Source organism: Phocoena sinus, chromosome 13 (genome assembly GCF_008692025.1).
Source record: "Phocoena sinus isolate mPhoSin1 chromosome 13, mPhoSin1.pri, whole genome shotgun sequence".
NCBI classification, from domain to species: Eukaryota; Metazoa; Chordata; class Mammalia; order Artiodactyla; family Phocoenidae; genus Phocoena; species Phocoena sinus.
The window spans coordinates 54,039,298-54,060,892 of record NC_045775.1 but is presented as its reverse complement, the minus strand read 5'-3'; the positions used below and the strand labels follow the sequence as shown (position 1 = coordinate 54,060,892).

The following is a 21,595-nucleotide window of genomic DNA, read 5'->3' as shown; positions in this document are numbered from 1 at the left end:
CAACAAAATTCATAAATTCTAAAATTGATCAAGAAAAAGATGCAACATAAGTCTCCGATATAAGAAATAAAAGAGAAGTTATCACTGTAAATCCTACAGACATTAAAAGGATAATAAGATAATATTACAAAAATCTGTACCAAAAAATCTGACAACTTAAAGTGGGTAAATTTCTTGGAAAATGCAATTTACCAAAGTCAACACAGATTAAGTGGAAAATACGAATAGACCTATATCTATTAAAGAAATTAAATATATTGTCAAAAACTTGTCATAACAGAGAACTCTACATCCAGATGGTTTCACTGGTGGATTCTATCAAACAATCATTGAAGAAATAACATTAACCTTACAAAAATTCTTATAGGAAATAGAGAAGAAGGGAATAACTTCCTCCTTGCTTGTGAGACCATCATAACCCTGATCTTAAAACCTGACAAGACATTACAAGAAAAGGAAGTTATCTGCCAACACCTTTCATGAACACAGAGTCAGAACACTTGAAAAATTGGTTATTGACTCCGACAATATATAACAGGAATAAAACACCATGACCATCCAAGAAGGGTCTAGCCCAAGAATGCAAGGTTGGTTTAAGACTCAAAAGTCAATCACTATAACCACATTAACAGAATAAAGGAGACAAAAAAAAGTCATTTCCATATATGAATAAAAAACATTTGTCAAAGTGCATCACCCATGTCTTAAAACACCCTTAGCAAACTAGGAATAGGAAGGAATTTCCTCAATTTCATAAAAGGCAGCTACGAAAACATACAACTGATACCACACTTAATGATCATGTTACCAAGTCCAAGCTCATACTGCTCACTGCATGACAGGCCAATAAATTGAGAGAAGAAGTATTGGGGCAAGGAATAGTGACTTTATTTGGAAAGCCAGCAGACCAAGAAGATGGCAGACTAGTGTCCCAGAGAACCATCTTAACCGAGTTAGAATTCAGGCTTTTTTCGTACTAAAAGGGTAGAGGGTATGGCTGGTTGTTTAAAACTTCTTGGTGCTGGTCAGACCCCAGAGGGGTTGTGATAAACCTTTGTTCTTGCAGCTGTCCATGTAAGTCTGGTCACAATAGTCCTGTAAACCTGCAGCAAGACATGTTATTCTCTGTTATGCAACTTTTTAATCTCTATATGAATGGCTTTGAGAATGGGATATCATATATATTTCAGGCCATAGGCAACATTCTTTTACACAGGTGCAGAGCCAGCATGACTAAGCACAGGCAACAGAGCACAAAGATTAGTCAGGTTTGTTCTTCTCTGTTACAGTCACACATTGAATGCTTTCCTCCTAAAATTGGGAATAAGAAGTTCCCACCTTTCCAACTTCTATTCAATTGTAATGGAGGTCCTAGCTATTGCAGTAAGGCAAGGAAAAAAAAAAGATTGGGAAGAAAGAAGTAAAACTGTCCCTGCATATATTTTTTAAAATTATGCTTTCCAATTTATTTTACCAGGGTTGTGAGTAAAATAAATGGAATTGTTTAAAAGTTCTTGAGTTCGAATGAACTTTCCCTTTGAGTTAGAGTTTTTAGTTTCTTAGGAGTTATGTGATAGGTTATTCTAATTACAGTTGTATAACTAAACCTAGGCAAAATTGTGAGATAATAGACATTTATTTTAGTGCCTTTCTATCTTTTAGAGCTTTAAGCATATCTTTCATCCATTCTAATACCTCCTTGTGTGTCCTAACCACCTAGCGTCCAGAGGCAGTACACCCTCCTAGTCTCTCTTCAATAATATCGAACTCTTCAAAATCAATTTCTGGGAGAAATAAAGAACAAAGAGAGACAAAATTAAAGCCTTTGAAAGATAATACAGGAAAACATCTTCAAGGCAACAGAGTATAGAAGGACTTCTTAAAGCATAAAACGTCAAACACAGAGAAAAAAGTTGAAATGTAAACTACATTAAAATTAAGGATTTTTGATCATCAAAAGATATCATAGAGTACAAAGACAAGCGACAAACTAGAAGGTATTTGTAGCATGTTACTAAGATCTAACGTGTAGAATATATAAGAGCAGCTACAAATCAGTAAGAAAATGGCAAAATATTCAATAGATAAAAGGGCAAGAGACTTGACCAAATCTTTCACAAAAGAAGAAACTTAAATGGCCCATAAACACATGAAAACATGTTCAACATAATCAGTTATCAAGAAAACGCAACAGTAATGAGATACCATTTCATACCCATCAGACTGACAAAAATTTAAAAATTGACAATACAGTATGTTGAGCATTTGTATTACTAGGAACTCAGCTGTGCTGGTGAGAGTATAAATGAGCACAAAAACTTTGAAAAACAGTTTGCCATTACCTGATAAAGATGGAACACTTTACAGCCCAGGAATTACACTCCTAGTTATATACCCCAGTAACTCTTCCTCATGTTCATCAAGAGATATACAGAGAGCATTCATGGAAGTATTGTTAGTAACAGCCCTTGTATTAGTCAAGAGCAACAGAGCTAATAGGAGATATATATATATGTGTGTGTGTGTGTGTGTGTGTGTGTATGTATATGTATATACATACACACACACACACACACACACACACACAGATGTACTTTAAGTAATTGGCTCATGCCATTGTGGAGGCTTGGCAAGTCCAAAATCTGATGGGGGAGCCAGCATGCTGGAGACTCAGGAAATAGCTGCAATTTGAGTCCAAAGACAGTCTGCGGGCGAACCAGGAAGAGCCAATGTTGCAGATCAAGTGCAATCTGCTGGCAGATTTCCCTCTTGCTCAGAGGAGGTCAGTCTTTTGTTCTATTCAGGCTTTCAACTGATTGAATGAGATCTACTCATATTATGAAGGGCACTCTGCTTTACTCAAAGTCCAGCAATTTAAATTTAAATCTCATCCAAAAACACCCACACAGAAACATCTAAATATCTGGGCACAATGGCCCAGCCAAGTTAACACAGAAAATTAACCATCACAGCCCCAAACTAGAAACAATCTAGATGTCCATCAGTGGTAGATTAGATGAATAAATTATGGCTTACACATACAATAAATACTAAATTACTATTATGGTAAGCAGAATTCTAAGTTGGCCCCCCCCATAATCTCTACCCCTGATGTTATACTCTGTATAATCTCTACTTGAATGCAGACAGAATATATGACTTGCTTCTAAGAAATAGAATATGACAAAGGTCATGGGATGTTCCTCTCTTGATTAGATTATGTTGTATGGCAAGGTAATGGAATATCACCCCCATGATTGCTGGCCTTGGAGAAGCAAGCTGCCATGAGTTCTAAGGCAAGAAAATGAATTCTGTCAACAACCTGAATGAGGTTGAAGGTAGATCCTTCCCCAGTTAAGCCTCCAGATGAGAATGAAGCCTGGCTGACACTTTGACTGCAACCTGTAAGACCCTGAGGAAAGGACCGAGTTAAGTCACACCTAGACTCTTGACCCTGTGGAAACTGAGATAATAAATGATGTTTTAAGCCACTAAACTTATGGCAATTTGTTACACAGCATATAAAACTATTGCAACTGTACAGAAATAAAAGTCAACAAATTACAGCTATATGTATCAAGATAGATTAATCTTATAAACATAATGTTGAGTCATGAAGAATACAGACAGTATAATTCCATTTGCATGATGTTTGAAAACAGATAAAACCCAACCGATGTGTAATTTAGGAAGGCATATATAAAGGGTAAAATTATAAAGAAAAGCATAGGGAAAAACTCACAGAAGTGGGAGAGTACGTTATGTAGGTTACTTCTGGAAGAGAGTACAGGACCCACACAGAGCTTCTAAAATATTATCAATGTTCTATTTCATAACAGGAGCTCACTTTATAATTACATATACACTTTTCTGTATGTATACTATATGTTTAAAAATGAAGCTAGTATAACATTAAAAACAATTTAGTCTATAAAATATACTAAGAACATTCCTATATTTATGGCCAGCTCCCCTCCAGCCCTCCAGGCCAATTTCCTCTCCTTATGGTGGAGTGATTTGAGGTCAGAAAAACCTAAATTCAAATCTTAATTTTGTCACTTCCTTGCTGTATGATCTTAATGCAGAGCCGAAGATCAATATCCAGACTCCAGACTTTCCAGATGAAAGGGCTATAAGAGAACAATACTTGAAAAATCATTACCTTGTTTAAGGAAAAAATAAATATAAAATCAGCAATTATGAGTTCTAGCTATATACATAAACACTATGTGTATATTTTTAATTAAAACAAATTAGTGATCAACCAACAGTGTAGAGAGACTGGTACTCATATGTTGCCAACAGCATTATAAATTGATACAGTCTTTCAGTGGATTAGGTTTAACCATGTTAGAAAAATGAAATGAGATACTAAAATATTGCCATTCTTTGACTCTGGATTTCTACTTTGGGAAATTTAAGGTTATTTAAGAAAATAATCTCAAAAAGTCAGAATCAAGCCAATGTCAGTAATGTTTAAGGTAGAAATATTTATGAAAACAAAACTTAAAGCAATTCAAATTCCTTATTCATTGTACATTATCAAAGTAGAACGCACTGACAATAAGAATAATGTGATAAATATATGCCTTGTATTGGTATATGGATATTTTATTTTATTTTTCTAATACATCTTTATTGGAGTATAATTGCTTCACAATGCTGTGTTAGTTTCTGTTGTACAACAAAGCGAATCAGCCATATGCATACCCATGTCCCCATATCCCCTCCCTCTTTTTTTTTTTTTAACATCTTTATTGGGGTATAATTGCTTTACAATGGTGTGTTAGTTTCTGCTTTATAACAAAGTGAATCAGTTATACATATACATATGTTCCCATATCTCTTCCCTCTTGCGTCTCCCTCCCTCCCACCCTCCCTATCCCACCCCTCCAGGCGGTCACAAAGCACCAAGCTGATCTCCCTGTGCTATGCGGCTGCTTCCCACTAGCTATCTACCTTACGTTTAGTAGTGTATATATGTCCATGCCTCTCTCTCGCTTTGTCACAGCTCACCCTTCCCCCTCCCCATATCCTCAAGTCCGTTCTCCAGTAGGTCTGTGTCCTCCCACCCTCCCTATCCCAACCCCTCTAGGTGGTCACAAAGCACCGAGCTGATCTCCCCGTGCTGTGCTGCTGCTTCCCACTAGCTATCTATTTTACATTTGGTAGTGTATATATGTCAGTGCTACTCTCTCACTTCGTCCCAGCTTCCCCCTCCCCCACTGTGTCCTCAAGTCCATTCTCTATGTCTACATCTTTATTCCTGCCCTGCCACTAGGTTCATCAGCACCATTTTATTTATTTTTTTTTAGATTCCAAGTATATGGATATTTTAAGCAACATCAAATGAACAACCAGAACTAAACATACATTTACATACTGTCTATATGATTTAAAATATCCTCAGAAGCACTGAAAGTATCAGAGATAGTTAAAACAATATAAATAGTTGTGTTAGGTTGATGGGAAAGTTGAAGTGATTATGATTTTTACAATAAGTGGGTAATGTAATCCGAGGAATACATTTAATGATGGAATTTCAGGCAGTGTTATAGACAGATGGTAAAGCTATTTGTGCAGGAGGTGGGGGTGGTAGGGGAAAGGGGGACCTAAAATTTCACCACATGGAAAGTTTCTATAATCAGGGTTTTCTCTGGATTGTGCAGGCGGTGGCCCTAAAGGGGAGAATCATACAGAAGATTTCTCAAAGGGAAAAAACTGGAAGAACCATACTTAGAAAAGTGTTATTGTAAGTTAATTTCTCTTTAGGGTGTAAACTGTTTTCTTTTCCTTTGGTTCTTTTACTTATTTTTTTCTAAAGCAATTGCAACTTAATAAATTACTTCAGTGTATGAGAGACTCACAGATTTCCAAGGTGAGTCTGAATCCTGTGTGCCTTGGTCTGGCTAATTTGTTTCATTTCAACATTGAGAGATGTCTGAAAAGTGTATCAGTGGAAGAACATAATCAATCATTCATAGACTGGTACTTTATGACAGCCACATAAAGGTGATTCTGTTGTGAGTCTTATCTCAATAAGTAATTTTAGTAAGTTAAGTAGTTTAGTAAATTAAAGCCAAAAAACAGATGAAGTGCCATTCCCAACCACAGGCATAAAAGAAGGCCAAGGAGCCAGAGGAGAGGGTTTCATGGCTATTGCAGCTTTCAAATTAGAGCAGATTAGAAATAAGGAAGAAGGCACCGCCTCCTTGATCTGAATCAATAAAGTATAGGTGTTCTGCTTAGAGAAAAAGTGACTGCAGATAAAAGTGTTATAAATCCAAGAGCTTTATGACTTCAACACTTCTCTCAGTTTCTCCAGTTTTAAAATAAAATGAGAAATAACTCCCTCTCTCTGCCATCCCTCTGTACCTGCACCATTCATACATCTGGAACATATTGTGACTGTAGGTTAGAGAAATAATGATATTTTTTTTTTCTTCAGAGCACTATGTACAGAAGTTGTCCCTGCCGTCAAGTGGCTTAGTACACTTTAATCAAGAATACCCTCTGTTCCTTAGGAGTCATGTGATTTCTACCCAAGTATTTTTAGAGAGATTTTTAAATCACAAAGAGTGATAAAACAGTGAATGCATTTTTAAACTTAATTTTCCATGGTATTAAAATTGTAAGACGTATAAATATATCCCAGAGACAATCAGTTTTTACCTTTAAGCAGCTCATGACTTTAAAAAAAAATGCTTTTAATATCACAAGGTCTATGATGTAATCTCCCTAATAAGATCACTTAATATCAAGTTGCTCAAATGTGCACATGACCTTTTAAATAGAATTCCATCTCTTAATACCATGAACTGTTAGGATTAAATTTCATATACATTATCTGAGAAGTCTACATACTACTAACAAAATAATTTTCAAAAAAAACTTATCCTTTTGTTTCCAGATATATCTTGATATATTTTTTCTTAAATTGCAGTATCTACAAAGCCCTTTAGAATCTAAAGTTTAGATAATGTCACAAACTATACAAAGGAATTAGTAAGTCTTTCCAGCAGCTGTTCTTCCATTTCCCTTGGCAGCATCAGGTGGCAGGCACAGTCAGTAGCCAAATCCATTTAATGTTAGGTGTGACTCTGAGAGAACACTGACAACCTTACTGGAGCAGTGGGTCTGATGTTCTGAGGAATGATCAGGTAGCAGAGCCATGTAGAGGCTGCATATACCATCCTTGCACCAAGCTTTATTTGATGTATGGTTTGAAATTTCTTTGGATAACAACTTGCAGGAAGGGAGAGCAGCTCAGGAAAAAAGTCCTAACATTGGACAGATCTAGATTCAAATTCTCGCTCATCACAACATCAACCCCTCCAAGCCCTGTTTACTCATCTGTAACATGAAAATACAAACAATACCAATTCCACAGCGTTGTTTGAGGATGAAAATGATGTAAATAACCTATCTGGCTTAAAATAGAAGCTCAAGAAATGTTAGTTCCTTTCTTCCCATTTGTCTGGGTCATGCTGGTCTTAATAAATTTTCAGTTCATTTTCTTTTTTATAAATTTATTTATTTGTTTTTGGTTGTGTTGGGTCTTCGTTGCTGTGTGTGGGCTTTCTCTAGTTGCGGCGAGTGGGGGCTACTCTTCACTGTGGTGCGTGGGCTTCTCGTGCAGTGGCTTCTCTTGTTGCAGAGCATGGTTTCTAGGCACGCAAGCTTCAGTAGTTGTGGCACACGGGCTCAGTAGTTGTGGCTCGTGGGCTCTAGAGAAGAGGCTCAGTAGTTGTGGCGCACAGGCTTAGTTGCTCCGCGGCATGTGGGATCTTCCCGGACCAGCTGGAACCCGTGTCCCCTGCATTGGCAGGCAGATTCTTAACCATTGTGCCACCAGGGAAGTCCCTCAGTTCATTTTCAATTATAGCCTTCTTAGATTCTTTACAGTCTAGTTTATGTGATGCAAGTGATAGCATTGTGCTCTGTGTCCTTAATGCAAGGACTGAGTATAGAGTTTCCCTGGTGCTGCTTGGTACATTACCCAGACATTCTACAAGTTCATGGTTGTGTCATTGTGGAGAGCATACGATACACAATCCATCAACATTTTTATGTCTTCTTGTACGTTTTTTTTTGTTGTTAGTTACCACTGCTCTGGGGTTTTGTGCTGATGAACTAAAGCTAATCTCATTAGAATTTTGTAGGTTAAAATAGAAGCCTCATAGCAATAACAGGCTGCATAAAATAGATTGAACAAGACTAGACTTTTAGTGCAGCCTCCTTCCACAGTGAGAGGATGTAGATCAGGCAGGGTATCATAAACTCTGATGTGACCATACCATAATGGTCCTTTGGACCTGTTCCATAATGAAGCCCAGACCTATTTAACAAAAAATTGGTTCTCCCTATAATGCTCAGCAAGTATCATCTACAATTTACATGGCACTTTAATTAAGAAGACCACTACAACGATGAACTGGAATATAGACATTGAAACATAAACTTTCATTCCTCTCCTCCTTCCTTCCTTCCTTCCTTTTCTTCTTCCCCTTCTTCATTTCTTTCTTTACATTTTATCTTTTAACAGAAAGAATAACAGGCTACTGACAAAAACACACATTACAATAAGACAAACTATTAGAGATTGAGGAGGCTAATATCACTGGATATGCAGTCAAGAAATTCCTCTAGGTTTAGCCAAGTGTTAGAGATCAGGACCGAGGCAAGCCCAATCGCTAAAATATGCCTGAAATGTGATGAAAAATTTATGTGAAGTTCAGCTATTTCATATCATTCAGGTTGCTTTTCTTTTGTTATAATTAACTCTAATATTTTTTATTAAACAATAACTGTTGTGTGATCCAATTTTAATAACATCTTTATCTTCTTTTATATGTATATAGGCATAGAGAGATGTCTAGAATGACATTCACTGAAGGTTAGCAATGGTTAATTTCTGAGTGATAAGAGGGAGTAAGTTTTTTGCTTTACTTGTTATACTTTTCTTAATTGCTTGAATTTTCTAAATGAGCATGTATCTTTTTTTAAAAATCAAAATCATTATACTTGAAAAAAAGAAAATCATCGAAAACAAAGATTTTCCGCTTATCCAGCTTTCAGTTAAAAGTGACAAATATGGAATGAGAATTTACATTGTTAAGCTGTTAAATATTAAGAGAAGAAAAGTGTAAATATTGTACTTACCCAGGTGAAACAACAAAATTTAAGATGCCATGTATCAAAGTCAGAAATCACTCAAATTAGACAAGAAAAGGAAAGAAATAAATATTAAGCGTGTGAAATACAAAATACCTTGGTTTTGCTAAGGCCATTTCCTGCTCAATTAAATAAAGCATTTACCGTATTATAACACTTGATTACCAGAGATTCTTGGGAGAAAACCAGCCTAGAAAAAAAAAAGAAGGTCCCAGGGGCCTAAGACTGGTTCCCCAGCTAGTCCTTGATAGCAACACAAATGATGTCTTTATTTGTGCTTTATCTCAGTGTTTTTGAAGGAGCCACTTACAGCAGAGTGAGAGAAATAGCATGACATTAGAAATTTTGTTACTGATCATTAGAGTCAACCTTTGGCCAGAAACTGTCAATGTTATTCCCTGTGGGCAGACATCCAGAAATCTCTGACTTCCTAGAGTGAGGTCTTGAACCTGAACTTCTTACTGCATTATTGAAATTGTGGTTCTAAAAGAGCATCACTTGCAGGAAGAGTTTCTACAAACAACAGCAGCCAGTCACCAAATGCAAAGTACTCTTGGTTACACCTTTAGATTAGAGCTGTAAACAGAGAGAACGATCATATCTTCCCATATAGAATATTCTTTGTGGCTTAAAAGCAAACAGTAGATAATACATGGCAGGAGGAAAATTCACTTAGGTAGCAAATTCACTAATTTAAGGTATCTATTTACAAATTTGTTGTGAAACCCAATCATTTATTAAAGACAGATTCATGCCTCTATTTCTTGAAAGTGATAGAAGTTTTACAGTGAACTTAAAATGTATGAAAATCAAATGAAGACACTGATGACTTAAATCTAGGCAAGGCTATCTGTCTTTAAAGTGTAAGTGAAATCCAAAGTGTTGGTGAGAATGTAGAGAAACTGGAACTTTCATACACTTCTAGTGGGTGTATGAATTGGTAAGACCACTTTGGAAAAACTGACAGTATCTCCTAAAACTGACTGTACACATGCCCTATGACCCAGCCATTCTACTCCTAGGTATGCACTCAACAGAAATGCAGCAAATGACATATGAGCATATTTGTAGAAACACTTTTTCTAATGACCTCAAAGTGTAAATGACCCAAATGCTCATCAACAGTAGAATGAATAAACAGTAGTGTGGTCACACAGTGGAATACTGTACAGCAGAGAATGAACAAACTCTATACACAATTGTGAGTGAATCTCATAATGTTGATCAAAAGAAGCCAGACACAATGTAGTACATACTGTGATTCCATTTGTATAAATTGCGAAAACAGGCAAGACAAATCTATGACGTTAGAAGTCAGGATGGTGGTTATCCTTGGGTTTAAAATTGTGAAAGGAGTGAGGGAGATTTCTGGGAGCTGGTGATGTTCTATTTCTTGCTCTGGGTGCTGGTTAGATACGTATATTCAATTTGTGAAAATTCAATGACCTGTACACTTAAGATATATGTACTATTCTGTTTATCTGTTGTATTTTAATAGAAAGTTAAAAAACAAAAATGTAAAAATATTTATTCTTTATGACAGATTTAAATTGCCCTCACTTATTACTATGTCTATAGCTATGAATATGATCAGTATTTGTTGTTCAGGCAATATTTGGTCTTTGACCAAGGTACAGATTAAAAAATTCAAATATACATATGCTTGGAAAATCACCATTTATTTTTAAAAGTGATAGGATTGAACATAAATAGACAAAAATTGAATTGCTTTCTCATTTGTCACAAACAGCCCAGCCTTTTTCATTTCCCACTTCTAGATTTAGCTGATATCAGGCAAATCTATGTGCATGGCGGAAAAGATGGTGGTAATCTCATGAATAATCAATTGTCAATAGTAACCATAATGAAAAATAAGGACCTAAGTATTAGAAACACCATTTACTGAACACTTTGTTGTAATATTATAGATAAACCAAGTATTATAAGTGAAACAAAGTGAGTAATACAGTCATCTCCCTGAATCAGGCTGAAGAAGGATTTTCACCTGCAATACTGAGACTCAGCTTTAAAATTCAAAAGCCAGACAGGTAACTAGAATAAGTAAAATAAGCCAGATGAAATACAATGGGGTCTGGTGATGGGGTTTGGGAAAACCATAGAACCCACAAAAAGTGGTTCTCAGAGTCTGTCCCCAGACCAGAAACGCATCAGGAACTAGGTAGAAATTCAAATTATCAGATCCCAACCAAGATCAACTGAATCAGAGACTGGGGGTGGAGCCCAGCAATCTGAGTTTTAATAAGCTTGATTCTGACACATGTTCATGTATGAGAACTATTGATTTAGATGTATTCTGATTCAAATATTTTAAAAAATCATGTGGGTTTAAAAAAAAATCATCTGGCCAGATTTGGCCACAGGCTACCAATTCATAACTTCTGATGAGAATCATATAAAAAACATAAACTTGAATTTTGTATGTCAATTCTGTAATTCCCTTTTATAAGATAAAGAAAGATACTATGTGGTAATGCTTGAACCTAAGTTTTCTCCTCCCTAGTATTCAGGCATATCTGGGCATTCCTGGGGTCTGGTGGAGGTGGGCCCTCTGGAATTCTATTTATAAGACAACTCAAGTTGCTTCCAAAGAAGAACTAACCCAGTAGAAGAAAGAACCAAATTACAGAGGTTGCATTAAGGGCAACAGATGGAGTTGAATATATCTGAGTACATCATGGTGTCTGCCACTCAGATTGTTTGCAGCCCAGCCTGGTGGACTCATTCATTCTTTCAACAAATAGCTATTGAACAGTCTGTCCCTGAGTCCTGTGACCCCAGCACAGCTGTAATATAAGATCTAGTAAGAGCTAATGGAGCTGTTTGTTTTGTTTTGTTTTGCTAATCTTAGGACACAGGGAGTGCAGCTTATCAGTGGTATGACTGTCGGTGCCAGGACTCTCAACACTTCCAATGCCTTGAAGTTGGACTTCAGCCTTGCAGACCTCCTAGCATACAGTGGCAGTGCCTTTGGTGAGCAGTGATGACGTAGCTTGGAAGTTGGCAGCAGCTGTTTTTAACAGGCAAGGAGAACTCTGAATACCATTTGGCAGCCTATTCTTGGAGGGCACATGCGACATCCCTGGGTACCCTGATTTAGGGGCAGTAGAGGATGAACCCTCTAGCAGAGGTAAAGAAATGCTATTTTGTAGCTATGGTTCTTACTATGTGTAACATAAGTTACACATGGAAAAACACTGAGTCCTCAATGGAATCTATGACTTTTTTTTTTCTTTTTTGACTTGGCAGCGTTTAAAGAAACTACATGTTGCTTTTTGTGATAAGATAAGGTTAAAGTATGTGCTTGCAGTGAACAAGGTAGACTTAAAGATCAAATCTCAAACATTTGGTTTCCTTTTTTAAAATAAAATGCGGTGAGATTATTGTAGGCTGTGGGACATGAGGTTTGAAAAATCACAGCGCACATTACTAATTTTTTTTCTCTCTCTCAAAACATCCCTAAAAACTGAAACAATATTGCTGATGAGCTGTTTTTTGGCACCAACAAGCAGCTTACTGCAAAGGAAAAAGAACTTTGGAAACAGCCACTCCTTTCCTGCCAGAATTTTGAGAGATTGATGACCTTTTCCTTCATTTCTGCAATGCCTATAGGCTGCAGATTTTCAGTAACTTCCTGAAATCCCAAATTGAATTCTATTAAAAACATATTTGTTATTCTAGACAAAAAAAATGTTTGGAGTTTGGAGACCACAAATCTCTGTAAGACCTACGGAATTCCTCAAAGTAACCAGAATTTTCCAGAAAGAGTCAAGTAGTTGCTACATTACATTTAACTCAGTGTTTGATGACACCTAATGAGCAAGGTGTGTGGTATGTCAATATTCCAACTAGATAGCAATACCTTGCTATTGATTTATGTAAAAAAAAAAAAATATATATATATATATATATACATATATATATATCTTGCAGATTTCTAATTTTCTGGTAGAGCCATATTTTTTTTCATGATTGCTATTTGTTTGAAACCCATTTTTTTAAGCCCAAGCAAATTGAGTTATTTTATTTTGATACTTCACTTCTAGCCAGCCCAGAGTATCCACAGTGGAATGTGAGTTAGGGGGTGGGGGCAGTGATCAGGAGATTTGAGTTCTAACCAGCCAAGTTTCCCTGGACAGGTCAGTTCCCGCTTTGGTGCTCAGTTTCACTCTTGGTAAAGTTTGAGGTGGGACAAATTGACCCAGAGTTCTGTGATTAGTCCAAAGTTCTGTGACTAGGGTTCCACATTCCTTAACCTCTGGATTATGAGAGCTCTCCCTGAAGAATCCTAATGACGGATTCAGTATTTGAAGGAGAAAAATTCACCTTGAGAGGACTTTAAGAAGCTATTGATATTACATTTTTTTTTTTTTTTTTAGAGAGAGAGCTGGGGTAATTTTCTGTGTACATTTGGGCACAAGTGATGTGTTGTTAGCAATCAATCAAAGGCTTATTTCTATATTAACTTAATAGAATTTAGTTTCCTGGAATGCAAATTAGTAACAGGAATATGAAACATTTATTTGATTCTGTTTTTATAATGTTTATTTCCTCCATGCCCTCTCCTTCCAACTCTCACCTGGCCTCTTCTCCCTAACCCTTTTCACACATGATTTTATACTTGGGTTATCAGCTTAATCTCAAATTCAGCTCTTCTCGCATTGCTTTCCTGCTCAAAACCTTAATACCTTTCTGTTTACTGCATTGTAAAATACAAACTCCTCATGGCACACAGAGTCCTGTACCATCTGACACAGTGCAGCATCCCACCATTGTGGCCCATTACTCCTTTTACCTTAGCCTTTCAAGTTCCCTGCTCTTTCTTTCCATGCCCAGAATTTTTCTGGCTCTCTGCCTTTGTCCCATTGATTCTTGCTTCCTGTTTTCACTTGTCCAGATTCTACCTATTCTTAAAATTTAAGGCCAAGGTTCTGCTACCAGCTTTTCTTGATCTCTCCTAAATGTAGGCAACCTCTTTTCTCTGAGCTCCCATGGCAACTTACCTGCATTTCTCTCATAGCAGTTATCACTTTCTACTCTATATTTCTACTCTACTCTATAAATATATTACAGATATTTATGTTCATATCAATCTTCCTCACTAGATAATCAGCTTTATGAAGTCAGAAGCAATGTCTGTTCCATATTTGTAGCCCTCGAAGTACCTGGCATGTAGCAGTTCCTCCACAAATGTTTGTTCGATGAATAAAAAATATCAGAGCAGGGCTTCCCTGGTGGCGCAGTGGTTAAGAATCTGCCTGCCAATGTAGGGGACACAGGTTTAAGCCCTGGTCTGGGAAGATCCCACATGCCACAGAGCAACTAAGCCCGTGTGCCACAACTACTGAGCCTGTGCTCTAGAGCCCGTGAGCCACAACTACTGAAGCCCGAGGGCCTAGAGCCCGTGCTCCGCAACAAGAGAAGCCACTGCAATGAGAAGCCCGTGCACTGCAACGAAGAGTAGCCCCCACTCGCCGCAACTAGAGAAAGCTGCTCGCAGCAACAAAGACCCAAAGCAGCCAAAAATTAATTAATTAATTAAAAAAAAATCAGAGTTACCATGGGAAATTTCTCTATTTATCTATTATCTATATGGCTGTCTATCTATCCTATAATTTTTCAGCCTATTTCTGGTTTCAGTGAGGAAAATCAGGAAAAAAAGAAAAATGAGAAAGGTACAGTAACTTAAACCACTGGTTGAGCATGTAATTAATATCTAGTTCCCTTCCTTCAAGCATTGTGCTGTAGTCAGCTTTCAAAAGTGATTTAGGATCACATGAGTTTGTGTACTGTGATGTTCAAATGTTTGTTAAAACTGATGCAGCTCTATGAAAAAGATCAACACTAACTGCAGATGCGTCATACAAATTTTAATCTGGTGAGGTGAAGAATTCACTTGAGACATTGCTACATGTGGGGCACTGAAAAAAGTTGTGGCCTTTTTTTCTTTCTTTGCGGGGGTGGGGCAAAGAACAGCCATTCAATGGAAAACAGACAGATGACTCACCATAGGGCTCATGATAGATATAGATATATATACACACATATATATTAAAGTGGTTATATATTTATATATATATAATGCTATATATTAATTACATAATATTTATATAGTATATACAATATATAAATGTATATTTGTATATATAAAAAAGACTTTATTCATTTCTATACCTTCTGTGATATTTGCCAAGTTTTGGACAAATTCTTTATCTTAAAATTAATCTTGGGACTTCCCTGGTGGTCAAGTAGTAAAAAATCCACCTTACAATGCAGGGGATATGGGTTCGATCCCTGGTCAGGGAACTAAGATCCCACATGCCATGGGGCAACTAAGCCTGTGCGCCACAACTACTGAGCTAGCGCTCCTCAGTTAGAGAGCCCACATGCCACAAACTACAGAGCCCATGCGCCCTGGAGCCTGCGCTCCACAACTAGAGAGAGAGAAGAAAAAAAACCCGCACACCACAACTAGAGAGATACCCGTAAAGATCCCACTGCCTCAGTGAAGATCCCGCATGCCACAACTAAGACCCGATGCAGCCAAAAAAAATTAAGTAAATAATAAATCTTAAAATAATAAAATTAATCTTAAGAGCCTCACATCATATACTTGAAATAAAAGCTTTTATTTGTATGTTGGCTTATAATTTTTCAAGCACTTCCATCCTTATTAACTCATTTGATTCTCATGTTTTATTTCCAAGCATATGTTTTACACCTATTTATAATTGTTCATCCATCATGAAAATGGAAAAATTCCATTTCTTATAAATGCAGTGGATTTGTCTGCTGGCCCTTTATTTGCTTCACTCTTCTCTTTCTAATATATTTTATCCATATAGCAACAGTTTTCCTGACTTTCTACATCTGTAGTTCTTCCTGTTTCTGATTTCCCACTCTTTATTTTTAAGATGCTGATTTGTTCTTCATCTTTCTCCTTCCTCTGAGAAAGACCCATAAGTTTTTTCTTTGGAACTGTAATTCATCTCTTCCTTCCCCTTAATCTGTTTTTTTAAGGCAATGCCAATTTTTTTTTTTAATTTATTTTTGGCTGTGTTGGGTCTTCGTTTCTGTGGGAGGGCTTTCTCCAGTTGTGGCAAGTGGGGGCCACTCTTCATCGCGGTGAGTGGGCCTCTCACTATCGCGGCCGCTCTTGTTGTGGAGCACAAGCTCCAGACGCGCAGGCTCAGTAATTGTGGCTCACGGGCCCAGTTGCTCCGCGGCATGTGGGGTCCTCCCAGACCAGGGCTCAAACCCACGTACGCTGCATTGACAGGCAGATTCTCAACCACTGCGCCACCAGGGAAGCCCCCTTCCCCTTAATCTTGACTGACTCCAAAGATATTTAGTTGTAACCCATGCAATGGTAGTTGCTGCCCCTTAACTTGAACATTTTTATTGGAGAATCATTGTTTGCTAAAACATTTAGTAAGATATTTTTGTTTTATATTATATTTAATATAAACCATATTTATTAATTTGTTCTCTTATTTTCTATAGCTTCAAAGATTGTTTTAATACTCAGATTTATTGTTTATTCTTTTATAAATATACATCTCCTTTAAGAGTTCTTTGATAATTTCCTATCACACTTTTTAGGTCCTCAGTCTTTACATTCCATTGATAATCCTTCATCATACTTCTGGAAAGACATCTGTCTTCTATATTTACAAATCTTTCTTTAGCAGGATTTGCTGTTTCATCTTGGGCAGGGTGGAATTTGAAGCTTGATCTCTAATTATTGCATTTTCTTCCCTTTCAGAGTGAATGCCCATTCTTTTTTTTTTTCAGCCACACCACGCAATGTGTGGGATTTTAGTTCCCCAAGCAGGGATCGAACCTTCACTCCCTTCACTGGAAGTACAGAGTCTTAACCACTGGACTGCCAGGGAAGTCCCGATGCCCATTCTATACTTTACAGATTTAGTGCTATCATATTCCTCTTTATGTCCCATTGTTTTATTATTATTGGCATCCATACCTGTTTTTTTTTTTTTTTTTGCGGTACGCAGGCCTCTCACTGTTGTGACCTCTCCCGTTGCGGAGCACAGGCTCCGGACACGCAGGCTCAGTGGCCATGGTTCACGGGCCCAGCCGCTCCGCAGCATGTGGGATCTTCCCGGACCGGGTCATGAACGCGTGTCCCCTGCATCGGCAGGCAGACTCTCAACCACTGCGCCACCAGGGAAGCCTGTTTATATTGCTTATTCTTTATATGTTTTAAATGCTCACATTCCTTTTTTTTTTTTTTTTTTTTTGTCCAAATGATGCCATTTAGCTATAACTGCATAAAAACACCTCCTTTTCATATCTTCCCCTGAAGTTTCTTGGACTTGGCTGGCATTTTCTTGTGAGAGGGTCTACACACCATAACACCAGAAAGACCTATGGTCACATGAAGCTTTAACTAGCTCCCTTCTTTCCTCATTTTTTCCTGCAGAGTGGAGATTGGGTTCATGTGCCAGTGTAACATCCTTACCTATTTTAGCAGTTTAACTGGCACTTTCTGGCTCTTCGTAGTCTCAAAGAGAAAATCATCATTGGTCCATGCCCAAAACTTTTCTTTATCTAAACCAAACAAGTAGTCTTCCTCTGACCTTCCTTTGGTGTCTTAACCCTTCTCTCTCTAGTCCCTTTTCTTTTGCTTACCTTGTACCATTTGATTATACATCTGAACCCTTCAATGGACTGCAAACTCTTTTGAAGACAAAAGCTAGATTGTATTTTTGCTACCTTCCACATCCTAATGCTGCAGCACAGCTGAAAAGGCAATAACAGTCATGCTCTGGAGCTGTGAGCTAAACCAGTAGAAGCAGACTTGAACCTTTGTACCCCAGAAGCAGGGGAAGCAGGACTGTAAGCTGTTGTCTAGTATGATTTGCTTGGGGGAAAAAAGCCAAAGAGAAGATGAACCTTGTGGAGATTCTGTCCCCAGCAAGCCAGGAGGACAAGAAGACAAAACCCATCACATCACCACCATCCTACCCATGTCATCATGATGGGATTGGAACTTTCTCCTCCAGTCACTTTTCAGCTCCAGGCTGGCTCTGAACCTGTGTTTCTCAGGCCAGGAATGTTATGATGCTTCAGACTGTCCTTCAGACAGGAGCCCTGAGAGGAGGAGTAAGTGGAGGAGTAGGAAAAGGAGGAAGAGGAGGAACATAATGATGATGTAGATGTATCCCTAGAGGAGGAGACCCCTGTCAAACAAGTCAAGAGGCTAGTACCCCAGAAACAGACGAACATTACTGAGGAAGAAAAGGTGGAAAAAGAAGAGAAGCAGTGAGAACCAGTCTTAAAGACAAGAGCCCTGTGAGAAGGGCCAAACCTGAAAAGCTGGGATCCAAGAAATGAGGAACCAGGAATGGCTTAGCTGCAGTGACTGAGAGAGGGTCTGCAAGTGGGCCTTCCTTGGAGTGTGCTGCAAACTTAGGGTGCCCCCCAGTCCCCCTCCATTTGAGTCTGAAGGTGATGGAAGTGTTGTGGAAGGTGCAATACAAGAGCCGTCACCCCCAGCTATCTAGTTTCAGCAGCACCTGGAGAGAAGAGCCCTGACCTCAGCGCTACAGTAAAGTTTTGCTAGGAAATTTTTTTTTAAGTGTCCAACACTTAGCACAGTACATTATACATTATAATTTTTTTTAACATCTTTATTGGAGTATAATTGCTTTACAATGGTGTGTTAGTTTCTGCTTTACAACAAAATGAATCAGTTATATATATACATATGTTCCCATATCTCTTCCCTCTTGCATCTCCCTCCCTCCCACCCTCCCTATCCCACCCCTCTAGGTGGTCACAAAGCACCGAGCTGATCTCCCTGTGCTATGCAGCTGCTTCCCACTAGCTATCTACCTTACGTTTGGCAGTGTATATATGTCCATGCTTCTCTCTCGCTTTGTCACAGCTTACCCTTCCCACAGTACATTATACATTATAATGTTTCAGCAAAATATTTGTTAAATAAGTTTTTTTTGGTTTAAGTTCATCAGGTAGCTACTTCTCACTTTTTGCCATACCACTGGAACTTTTGTCTTACTTTCTTCTCTTTTGCCAGTTTTCTAACAGTATTTCTGCAAAACTGCATTACTGTGGGTACAGGGTTGCCTTTTGGATGATGAAAATGTCTTGGATCTAGTTAGAAGTGATGATTGCTCAATACAGTGAAATGTGCTAAATGCAACTGAATAGTACACCTTTTAAAATGTTAATGGTTAATTTATGTTATATGAATTTCACCCCAATTAAAAAAAAACTGCATTACTTGGGTTAGTAACACAAAGAACCACCACTTTGTAAACAGTCTCATTCTTGTCTTTTTTTTTTTTTTTTTTTTTTATTATTCTTATCTTTTAAAATGCTGCTAATACTTCTCTTGCAGGGACCTGGCTCTTTCACCTTTCTCCCACATGCCACTGAAAACAACAGCGAAAGGTGGGTCTGGGCGACCGTCTAAAGGCTTTGTGGGACTCAGCGGTGAGGTCATCAGCATTTGGCCACAATTTATTCGTTAGCTATCATTAATACAGTAAGTCATTTTTGCTCATTTAATGACACTCCCTATTCGTGCCCATTCTTTCTCTTCCTTTTTCTCAGTATCTTTTCTGGCTCTTGAATCAGTTCCCTAAAGAATGCTGTCACCTATCTCTTGGAGACTTTTTAAGAAGATACTACTCCTAGAGGACTTCAGTCCCTATGGGATTACTTGTTCCTGATACAGATCTGACCATTTCTACTCCTTTTTATTTTTGTTGGGGAGGGGTAGAAAATCAATCTCTGGAAATAGAAGGGAGAAAAATTTTCCTTCCTGTGGGTTTTTGGAGTCAGACAGCCTCAGGTCAGATCCTTGTGCTGTCACATACTAGCTGTGTGATCTTGTGTCTGTCATTTGGGCAAGTCAATTTCCTCATGTGAAAACTGGGTAAAAGCTTTCTCCTAAGGTCCTTGTGGAGATTGAATCTGATAATGCATATAAGTGTCCCTTGAGGGCGCACACGTGCATGTGTATGGGTGTCTGTGTGCAAACTTAATTTACTTTCTAATTCTCTCCTAGTATCAGAAGCTACTCCACCTTCCTTATTACAAACACTGAGCGACAATTGCTTTTATCTGCTCCATGCCTGGGGCATTGTCTCTTTCTTCCGTCCCCACTATGCATAAACAAATGCCAGTCAAGGAAGCACCCAGGTGGAAAACTGAGCATGGACTGTATTTGATTAGCATTGTAAGAAAAAACCACAGGAGTAGGTATCAGACACAGGAAGAAAAGGAAAAGCAACCTCTGTGTGATAAAACTTATAATTCCTCTTTGTAATCTTTACTTTTTGGTAGGAAGTGTTTTTCATTGCACAAAAATAGCATATAGAACTTAAATATTGTGCAGAATTTGGTTATAATGGCTGTATCCCTTTAATCTAGGGAGGAGGAGGAGGGAAAGCCTTGAACTGTAGATGAAAGTTATTCCACGTGTTAAATAAGGAAATAGAAATTTGAGTTGTGCAATATTTCTGATTTGTTTTTAGCATGAAGGGGAAATTGCCTGATGTGTTATCAGGAGGCAGAAAGGTTCAGGGAAAGAGCTCTGGATTGAGGATCAGGAGATGCAGGTCCTGGCCCTGCCACTAACTGAGTGACCTTGACAGACCACTTCTAGCTGGACCTATTTATTCATCTGGAAAATGCAAGCACTGAGTCAAACCTCTCCCCCTGCCCCCACTTGTTTTAACTCAAGAACTGCTTTTTACAGAACAACTCTACTCTCCAGGAATTTTTTAAATCTTTTATTGTTTTGTGTGGTATATTATGAAATGCTTACAGGTTAAAAAAGCATTTTAGAATAGTGTTTTAATAAAAATATATTAATATAATTTTAATAAAACCACTAATATATAACCAGAATATATTTCCTTTTATTTTTTAACTTGTTTATTTATTTGTTTGGCTGTGTTGGGTCTTCGTTGCTGCACGCAGGCCTTCTCTAGTTGCAGCGAGCAGGGGCTACTCTTCACTGTGGTGGCTTCTCTTGTTGAGGAGCACGGGCTCTAGGCGCGCAGGCTTCAGTAGTTGTGGCTCGTGGGCTCTAGAGCACAGGCTCAGTAGTTGTGGCACATGGGCTTAGTTGTTCTCTGGCATGTGGGATCTTCCTGGACCAGGGATCGAACCCGTGTCCCCTGCATTGGTAGGTGGATTTTTAACCACTGTGCCACCGGGGAAGTCCCTATTTCCTTTTATGACAACATTGAATTAGAAAACACTGAGTCATATTATCTCCATGTCAGTGTTTTATTTAGGATACATTTTTTCAAAAAAAAATTTTATTTAGTAAAATATGGCACTATAATTGATTTTTACTTTGACCCTGATGTTGTAGGGAATATCATGATTTTGGATAATATGGAGT

At 38.0% G+C, this 21,595-nt stretch overlaps 1 protein-coding gene and 1 pseudogene across 2 annotated transcripts in view; both read left to right on the top strand.

Moving 5' to 3' along the window:
* The first annotated feature begins 12,044 nt into the window (after positions 1-12,044).
* WDPCP (WD repeat containing planar cell polarity effector) overlaps positions 12,045-21,595 on the top strand; it is a 518,809-nt gene continuing 509,258 nt past the window's right edge. Inside the window, exons 1-2 of one of the 2 annotated variants that reach the window (XM_032653049.1) lie at positions 12,045-12,215; positions 19,577-19,629. The gene's annotated coding sequence lies outside the window, so the exon portion shown is untranslated. Of the gene's footprint in view, positions 12,216-19,576; positions 19,724-21,595 lie in introns of both variants that reach the window. The other variant, XM_032653048.1, reaches the window with a different exon arrangement.
* LOC116764022 lies at positions 12,072-18,773 on the top strand (annotated as a pseudogene).